The sequence below is a fragment of the Canis aureus genome, chromosome 21 (genome assembly GCF_053574225.1).
Source record: "Canis aureus isolate CA01 chromosome 21, VMU_Caureus_v.1.0, whole genome shotgun sequence".
In the NCBI taxonomy this organism is placed as follows: domain Eukaryota; kingdom Metazoa; phylum Chordata; class Mammalia; order Carnivora; family Canidae; genus Canis; species Canis aureus.
This window is the reverse complement of record NC_135631.1, coordinates 48,796,857-48,805,440: the sequence shown is the minus strand read 5'-3', so window position 1 is coordinate 48,805,440 and position 8,584 is coordinate 48,796,857.

Below are 8,584 nucleotides of genomic sequence, written 5' to 3'. Positions count from 1 at the left end.
CACTTCTAAATAATCTGTGGATGAAAAGAGGATCATGAGAGAAATCTGAAAATATCTGGAAGTGAACAAAAATTAAAATACATGTGTCAAAATCCGTGAGATGCTGTTTATCAAGGCCTGGAGGAAGATTTATCACATTGAAAGCTTACATCAGAAAATCCACCCAGTAAATGTGGACCACTCTTTGAAGTGCTTCCATAAAGCTTCACAACTCTTTAGTAAAAGAGGTAAAAACAACGAACGTTTGTCGAGCTTTTACTTGATCCAGATAATTGCCTACTTACTAAGTATTTGCCCGTGCTTTCCTATTTTGCCATCATAACAAACCTGGAATGTAAATATTCTCATTGGATTCATTTTACAAACAAGGGAACTGAGTTTCAAGGAGGCTAACCTCCCCCAAGTCACAAAAATCCAGTTAAGCCCTTTTAGCTGCTCAATAAATAATAGCTAAATGATTAAAACACTCAATAAACAATCAAGCAACGTGTCATGGGAGATGGATGAATAGATGAAGTGACAAACAGAAAGATGATTGGTAAAGTAATTTAACAAGAACTTATCAAGCCATGATTCAAAAGCCCTGCATATAAAACCTGTAGAAAAAATCACAGTCCTTCTATGATACGGATGTTTCCAAACTTAGCACATTATAACTATTATCTAGAATATTTGTTAGAGCCATGTATGCCCAGCTTCCTTCTTAGAAGAGCCTAGTTTCATGGATCTATAGAGAAAAATGGGCTTCTATCAAGCTACCCAGTGACATCCATGCCAAGGAAAATTGTGAAGAGGCCATAATGTACCATATTTGTAATAAAGATGAAGTGGTGTAGGAGGGGGATTATTGCAGCTCACAACAATACAGAAAAAAATGCATCAAACCCTAAGCATTAGACATTTTGTCATATGATTAATGTAGCAGTACCTCATACGAATGGGGGTGGTTTAGTGATCAACAGATGAACTGTGCTATGTCTATGAGGGTGTGAATCACTGCCAAGACAGTGAATCAGCTATGGGAAGGGAGAGGTCAGGGCAAGGTCACCTGTTTGGGTTTCTCAGGGCTGTTGTATCTGAGCTTGGCAGAAGTCCTTTGAAATATCTCTTATTATTTCATTCAACAAATATTTCTGGACCTATAATAATTTAAATTTTCATGAGGCATGGATTTGAATATTTTTTGGTGGTCATATACAGTGAGCCTTACTCTCCTAATGAGCCCAGTCAACCATCTAGAATGTGCCTTTCTTCACTCTTTATTACTTACATCATGAATTTTGTGGAATAATACTAGTTTTGTGCCATGATATGACTCCCCCCTGCAAAACAAAATTCTCTCATCAAAGTTAAAATGTGGCTTACTTACATTACAAGGATATGATCAAAAAGCTCCATGAAGTGATTTGGAAACAAACACAAAAAAAGATTTTCCTGGTTTCCAAGTTTTTTATTTCCAAATCACAAATTTCCCTCTTTGCAAAAAGTTGTGGATTCAGTCCCCCAGGCACACTGAAGGTCTATAGAATATTACTTCATTATGCTTATTATTACATCTAACATGACACTTGTAAATAGACACACATAAAAATATCACCCAGGATTAGAGGGAAAAGCCATGATTATTTAGTACATATTTTTTTTTAAATTTGAGTTATTAAAATTGCATTAAGTTTATCAGTCTTATTTGATTACTTCCCACTTACCTTTGGATATAGCGGTTCAGTTCCATTCAACCTGGGAGCGTAATAAGCATTGTGTTCAACAGAGAAAATGTGCTTTGATCTAATAGGAAGAGCTAATATGCAGCACCAAGAGATAACGAGTAACTGCATTACATTATGCTCTTCAATAAGTGTCCTGACAATGGCAGGGGTCATTCTTCACTCATTTTTTAATGATTGAATCCCTGCAATATAGAATATATCCATGAGATGTGCATTAACTAATCCAACAAGGTCTCATGGATTTAGAGCTGACCCTGTGCTTTCATATACAGGGGAATAAAGAAGAACATCGAATTATGACACTTCAAAATTTGTTAGTGGTATTCTTCAATCTCAGGGCAATAAATACTTTGTATGTATTCCAAAGGTTTCCTTTTGAGCTCATGAGATACATTATTAACCATATCTCTCTTTCCAATGCTTACTCCAGGAAGTCACTATTCACCTAAGCAAATTGTTACAGAAGAATGCCATTTGCCCAAATGACTAACTTTGAGGATAAAAAGTATGAGGAGGAAGAGTCATAAAATTGACTAAGAACAAAAGAGAAAAAAATGCCACTCTTCAACTACTAGAACGGTTAAAATTAAAAAGCCTGAAACTGCCATATTGGCAAAAATGTGAGGCAACTAGAACTCTCATTCATTGATGGAAAAATATAAACTGGTTCTACCACTTTGGAAAACTGGTAATAAAAACTAAACCTATATTTATCCTACATCTAAAAATCCCACTTGTGGTTACATATAGAAGAGAAACAATCACAAATGCCTACAAAAAAAAAAAAAAAAGAGACTTGTACACAAATACTTTGAACAACTTTATTTACAATAGCCAGATGTACAATTACAGAAGAATGGAGAAATTGTGGTAGTTCACGTGGTAAAATACGACACACTCAATAAAACTGTAAGAAATTACTGATATATGCAACAACATAGAAGAAATTTCAAATGATTACGTACGATGGGATTCCATTTGCATGAAGTTCAGGAAACTTTCCAGAGTGATGATAACTTTCTAAATCTTGATCTGGGTGGTGGTTACATCGGTGTGTACCTATGTAAAAATTTACAAAGCTGTACTGCTGGTATCAATGCCCTTTGTGTTAGCTATTCCACAATAGAAATTAAAACGATAACATAACAAAACACAGACCAGAGAAGAGTAGGATGTGTCCAGGGGTTAGGGATTACTCATAGGACGCGCGACCATGTAAAAATCTTTTCTTCCTCGTGGGTCCTTTTGTTGGCTTTTTTGGCTCACTCCCGTAGCTCTTACGTAACTGTGTGTTAAGGGACTGGGACCCCTTTCTTAGGAAAGGTGTTTCCTGTTCCAACAGAACTAATTCGAGGCCAAAGGAAAGAGATTAGAGAGAGAATATGAATCAGCTTCTTGAGGTACAAAGGTAGCGCAACCTAGGCAACAGGGCAAGAACACCACTTAGGCCAAGGCCAATGCTCTGATTTTTATTAAGAGTGCTCCTGGAGGAATCTCTTTGAGCTGGTCTCAGGGACCTGGTGAGGTAGTTCTAACCACAAACAGCAGCTGGGAAGGATTTGGGGTTTTGAGGCTCTGCTAATCTCTTCTTTTATCAAAAATACAGCCAACAGAATTATTCCTCCCAAGGCTTTGTTTGGATTTTTGACTGGGGAGGGGAGGTTGGCTGCGAGGAACGCAAGCTAGCTCAAGTGAAAAGGAAGATTATTGAGCGAATGACAAGGAATCATATAGAATCTAAACAGCAAGGACAGCAGGACACCAGAGGAAAGGAAGCGGAAAGCTAATCAAAAACTGAAACAGATGCCTTCTCTGATCCTCTCTCTGTGTCTTGCTTCTCTCTGTGCGCTTGTGATTCTTCCCACAGAGCTGTCTTGTCTACGTACAGGTCTGTTTGCTCGACAGGACCATGCTTAAATGGGTGGCAAACCCTGAATATGGTTCTCCACATCGAAACAGTTTATGCTGCCACTTTAGGTCCAATTAGTTATGGACCATGGGACTTTTTTAAGCTTTCACAATCTGGTTGTTGGGCTAATTCTCAGGGGTTTCTATATCAAGATCCTAGATTAAACACAAGAGTAAAATTCACAGAAGCATACAAACGCTATTAAAGCTAATATCTATCTGCATTTCATAAGTATACATACGAACAAAAACCTGCACACAAATGTTTACAGTAATTTATTCATAATTGCCAAAAACTGGAAGGAACCAAAATGTCCTTCAACAGGTAGACGGGAAACAAATTGTGGTGCATCATACAATGGAATACTATTCAGGGATAAAGAGAGTTCCTTAAAAATATGTTTATCACCTACCCTAAAATGTGGATGAATCTGGAACATATATATTTTTTTCTTTTTAAGGAGGCTCCATGCCTGGCATGGAGTCTAATGCAGAGCTTGAATTCACAACCCTGAGATCAAGACCCAAGCTGAGATCAAGAGTTGGATGTTTAACTGAGTAAGCCACCCAGGTGCTCCTTGAACACATATTATTAAGTAAAAGAAGCCAGTCTGGGAAGGCTACATACTGTATGATACATGCCATTTTGGAAAACTATAGAGACAGTAAACAGATCGGTGTTTGCCAGGAACTTGGATGGAAGAGAAGATTGAAGGCAGGTTGAAGACTGAATGGGGTTCTTTAGAATGGTGAAAATATTCAGTGTGGCACTACAATGGTGGATACATGACTATGAATTTGTCAAAACCTATAGAACTTCACAGCACAAAGCATGAACTATTATGTATGCAAATCTTAAAAAAAATCATTTAGGAGGTCTGAGATCCCAGGAATGCAATACAGATTGTGACAAAAAAAAATCTAACTCTATTAGAAATGGATGAAGGGGATGGAGAAGACACTTTAGAAATGAGTGGAGGGGTGCCTAGGTGGCTCAGTTGACTGAATGTCCAACTCTTGGTTTCAGCTCAGGTCATGATCTCAGGGTTGTGGGATCAAGCCCCTCATAGAGCCCTGCACTCAGTGTGAAGTTTGCTTGAGATTCTCTCTCTCCCTCTGCCCTTCCCCTCCCCATGACCTCTCAAAAGTAAATAAATAAAATCTTAAAAAAAAAAAGAAACGAGTGGTCTATAAGGCCAAAAGCAAAGGCAACTGTACATGTGTGCTATACTCTGGCTGATAAAGTTATTTCCCATGTGATACTGGTTAATAACTGAAACTATTCTACATATATTCTGGAATTATACAATGAAGTAAATGGATGGCGGATGGTAGAAATCAGACAAGAGGTACAGACATGTTAGAGGAGACTAGAATGATCCATGTAGCAATGGACTGGAGCCATCCTCTTTAGCTTAATACAGATTACAATGGATACATATTTATAGATATGTGTATATACCTAAATATATGCACATGTATATTCTTGCTCTGTCAGCTGGGAGGGCCTAGAAGCAACAAAACCCAGTAACAACAAGCACACCTAAGCAACCCAGATCTAGTACCGTTCTCCAGTAAAAGACACCAAGGATCCCCGAAGAAATGGCTGATTCTAGGACTAAGACAGAAAACACATAGGATGTGCCAAAAAGTAATTCTCAAAAAAGCAAACAAAAAATGTCGACATACAGGAGCCAACTGAAAGAGCTTCCGACAGCCAAAGTCATGGCACTTTGAGCAAAAAATAAGTAACATAGTATTGGATTACAATCCAAAGTACAAGGTAACTATTCATGAGACCCTACTGACATAAATACATGATTGAATTAATTAAATGATTGATTAATGAGGGAAGAATAGACAAAATTTCCTATGTGAAAGGATTCCAAATAATCCAGGCGGCTATTCCCCACTGCAGCATGTTCACACAGCATAACTCCCATTTCTTTTTGTAAGATTTTATTTGAGAGAGAGAGAGAGAGAGAGAGAGTGTGTGTGTGTGTGTGTGTGTGTGTGCATGAGTGGAGGGAGGGGCAGAAGGAGAGGGAGATAGAGAATCCCAAGTAGACCCTGCACACAGCGCTGCATACAGAGCCAGATGTGGGGGTCGATCCCACAGCCCATGAGATCATGACCTGAATCAAAACTAAGAGGCTGCTGCTCAACCGACTGTGCTACCCAGGTGCCCCTCATAATTCCCCACTTCCTAAGTGTTTGCTGAACATTATGACTTCCTTCCCAAGAGGACAATACACACAGGGGAAAATAGAGTAACTTTACAGTAACCTAATAGACACTACCCCAGCCAAGAGATCAAGGTCAACATTAATATTGGTATGTCATCTTGACAGTATGTACCTTTGATCTGATGTGATGAGAATGTCATCTCTATCTCTGTGGTCTTCCTCTCAAACACCCATCACCCCACCTAGTTATGAGACAAACACCATACAAATCCCAGTTGAAGGAAAGTCTATAAAAATATCTGACTAGTACTCTTTCAAACTGTCAAGGTCATCAAAACAAGAAATGTCTGGTGAATTGTCACAGCCAAGAGAAGCTTAAGGAGACATGACTGAATGTAATACAGTATTTTGGATGGGATCCTAGAACAGAAAAAGGACATGGGTAAAAAGTAAGGAAATCCAAATAAAATACGGATTTTGAACAATGTATGAACATTAGTTCAACAGTTTTGATAAATGCACCAAATGCATCAGTGTTAACAATGCACCAAAATGGTAACAGTAGGAGAACCTAAGGATGGGGAAATATACGTGTGGCTTAAGAGCAAGAAAAGGAAATCTCGTAAGAGAAGTGGAAAAGAAATCCACAGCAGTGCACAGGAGCTGACGACGTGTGTCCAAAGTGATGCCCAGGATTGGCCACAGCAGTCAGTGTGCCTTAGGAATACCAACCACAAGGAGCCAGAACTGGGCTCCCCACGTGAACTGGAACTCAGAAATTATAAGTTCATAAATAAAAACACAGATACCCTTATCCTTCAGAGTGGAAATCAGCCTCTTGCCTTAGGTAATGATGTGAAATGGGTCACTTGTGTGAGCTCAGATCGCTAAGGCTATGTGTGACCAGATGCAGAGCCTAAATTTGAAATCTCAGTGCAACTAAGCCCACGAAAACATACTTGCCTAAAAACTGACGTGGAGCCAGTGAGATCCACAACAGATCTTACCAAAAACAGGCAAGGCTGAAAACACCCCATTAGGAGCTCCTCATATCCCAAGGTGCAAGGTCCCAGGTAAACCCACAATCAAAAATGACAAAGCTTGTGAGAAAGCTCAGTATCATGACGTAGCCAGAATCAACCAGTGGGGGAATTCGCATTTTAGGAGTTACAGATAATGGAACAATGTAAACGAGACTCAAATGGTGAATGTTTAAAACTGTCCTACGGAAGGAATGTCATCTGCAAACCAAGAACAGGGGTTAGGAAATAAATCTAGTGTATTAAAAAAAAAAAGAATTAGAAATCTTGGGTGTGAGAAATGAAACCAAGAAAGAAATCAAAAAAATTTAAAAAAAAGTTTTCCTTGATGGTTTTTAACTCTGGTTACAAATCATAATCACCCTCAGGCTTTAAAAAATACTGACGTCCATGTCCTGACCCACACCAATTAAACTAGTAACTCTGGGAGCAGGACCAGGCATTGACATGTTTTTTAATCCTTAGGATGATTCTAAGATGATTCAATACTCAGAAGTACTTTGTTAAATACTTTACTAGAAACAGCTGAAGAGAGAAATAACTAATGATAATAACAAAAACTCTAGAAGACACGGCTGGAAACAGAGAAGCAGAAAAAGAAGAGAGGATGAAATAGTTAGGTCTCCACGAGGAATTAAAGGTAATAGTTAGGTCTTCCTTCCAGTTAAGGAACACGAGGGCATAATGAGAGAAGTCCCGTATGTATTTCCTAAGTGTGCCCGAAGGAGAGACAGGAGAGGACGGTGGAGACGAAAGGGTCGACCAGAAAGTGGTTAAATATTTTCTCCAAAGAGGAAGTATTTGAAAAGCCCTCTTGGGTGAGTAGATAAACAAAAAGAACCCAGACCTAGACACATCATAGGGAAAGGTACAGGGAAAATGCCAGAAGTAGATGTGGGCGGAGGGGAATGACACATCCCTAGCGCTGCTGTGTTTGTTATAAGAAAAGGTTTAAATGCCTGTTCCGGGTATGGTTGTGCTCAAACAAATACAAGGTCACTGACCTGCAGTGCTGTCCTCGGACTGGCAGGCAGCGGGATGAACAAGGCACAGTGAAAGAGCCCCAGGGAAGAGGGGACAGGCACCTGCTGGCGCCGCTGTGGTCACTGTTGGGTAGTTTCAATAGTGCCGCGCTCCTTGTATCTGTGCCTTTTGTCTTGTCACTTTATAGGTCTTTTTAGAGTCCATTGGGGAATAGATTTATTTCCTTAAAATCAGGGTGACCTTGAGGCTTTCCTTGGCCACTAGAATCCACCGGACCGGACAGTGGGCCAGTTCTAAGCCTAGGCCTCAGGAGGCCGAGTTTTCCTCCTGCATTTGTGCCTCTACTTTGCTAAAACACCCAGGCCACGTGCTGGGGGTGAAGAGGTGCGGGGGGCAGAGCCGGCCACCCCAGCCAAGACTGAGTGACCCCAGCAGCGCTGACCCCTCTAGAGGCAGGACGGCGGTCAGGCCTGTGGGCCGCACAGGTGCCTTCTGCTGGGACAGAGGCGGCCCGCGGGGGCAGGACAGCTCCAAGCTCCAGAGCTCTCTCCTGTACCCTAGTAACCCGTTTGCTGGGCTGCCCGGAGCTCCAGAGGGTTCCTGTGGCAACCGTGTTGGTGGCACAAGAAGGCAGGGTGGCGGCAGCTGAAGTCTCTTGCCCTTAAATAGTTGTCAGCTGCAGACTAAGCAGCGAGGCCGCCAAGCCCAAGGGAGCCGCGCAAATTGGCGGCGCGCAGCG